Source organism: Suricata suricatta, chromosome 9 (genome assembly GCF_006229205.1).
Source record: "Suricata suricatta isolate VVHF042 chromosome 9, meerkat_22Aug2017_6uvM2_HiC, whole genome shotgun sequence".
Lineage (NCBI taxonomy): Eukaryota > Metazoa > Chordata > Mammalia > Carnivora > Herpestidae > Suricata > Suricata suricatta.
In genome coordinates, this window is record NC_043708.1 from 55811175 (window position 1) to 55812856 (window position 1682).

A 1682-nucleotide genomic window follows, 5' to 3' on the forward strand; every position below is an offset into this window, starting at 1 on the left:
GCGCGCACGTGCTTGCGCCTGCCTCTCCTTCACTCACGCTCTTGCTCAAAAAAATAAATGTTAAAAATTTAATCATGGAACATCTCACAAATTTGCATGTCATTTTTTGCACAGGGGCCATACTAATCTTCTCTATCACTCCAATTTTAGTACACGTACTGCCAAAACAAGCACTAAAAAAAAAAATTAATGGGCAGAAGTCATGCATAGACATTCCTCCAAAGAGGACATAAATGGCCGTCAGACACATGAAAAAAAATGTTCAATATCATTTATCAGGGAAACGCAAATCAAAACTACAATGAAATATCATCTCTGAGAATATCTCACACAATGATATATTTTGGGTAAAATAAAAAACCTAAGAAACAACAAGAGTTGGACGAGATGTGGAGAAAAAGGAATCCTCTTACACTGTCAGTAGGAATGCAAATTGGTGTAGTCACTGTGAAAATAGTACCGAGGTTCCTCAAAAAATTAAAAGTAGAACTATCCTATAATCCAGTAATTGCACTACCACCAAAGAATATAAGACATGAATTTCAAAGGATACATGCACCCCTATGTTTATTGCAGCATCACTGACAATAGCCAAATTATGGAAGCAACCCAAGTGTCCGTCAATAGATGAATGGATAAAGATTTGGTACACACACACACACACACACACACACACACACACACACACACAATGGAGTAGTAGCCATAAAAAAAAGAATGAAATGTTGCCATTTGTAAAGACATGGATGGAGCTACAGTGTATGAAGCTAAGTGAAATTAAGTCTGCAAAAGACAAATCTCATATGACTTCACTCATATGTGAACTTAAGAAATAAAACAAATGAGCAAAGGAATAAAAGCCAATAAACACACTCATAACTATAGAAGACAAACTGGTGATTACCAGAGGGGAGGTGGGGGGGGCGATGGATGAAATAAGTGATGAAGATTAAAGAGTACACTTTTAGGGCACCTGAGTGGCTCAGTCAGTTTAGCATCTGGCTTCGGCTCAGGTCATGATCTTGCAGCTCCTGAGTTCGAGCCCCACGTCGAGCTCTGTGCTGACAGCTCAGAGCCTGGAGCCTATTTCAGATTCTGTGTCTCCCTCTCTCTCGCTCGCTCTCTCTGCTCCTCCCTGCTTATGCTCTCTCTCTCTCTTACAAAAAATTTTTAAAAAAAAATTTTTTAAAGAGTACACTTCTCATGATGAGCATCAAGTAACATAAAATTGTTTAATCACTATATTGTACATTTGAAACTAATAAATAGTATGCTAGTTGTACTAGAATTAGAAAAAAACCCTTAAGTTTGTTTATTCACTATTTCTAACAACAAAATGCACTTCCCAAATATCAGAGCATAAATAATGATCCATAGAAGTCTAATAATGCACAAACCAGCTGTGTCCAGACTAGTATAGACATAGCCGCTTTAGATTTAAAGCTCTTTGTGAGGCTATTTCCAACATCAAGTTAGATTCACTAAAATTCATTCCATTTTTCAGGGAACTATAAAGATTCTTCTACCGAAACTCCCAACCAGGAAACCAACTTATTATAACATGTATTTATGGCATGAATATAGCGTAATAAAATTTTGAGTTAGACTTTTAAATGTTAATTTTCATGCTTGATTGCTTCTTCAAAATATGGTTTATCTTCATAGATACTTATAAAGCCATT

General features: G+C 36.4%; 1 non-coding gene across 1 annotated transcript; it reads right to left on the bottom strand.

Moving 5' to 3' along the window:
- Positions 1-68: 68 nt before the first annotated feature.
- LOC115303122 lies at positions 69-174 on the bottom strand. The gene has a single exon (XR_003913836.1). It is a non-coding gene; the product is annotated as a U6 spliceosomal RNA (small nuclear RNA).
- Positions 175-1682: the final 1508 nt, after the last annotated feature.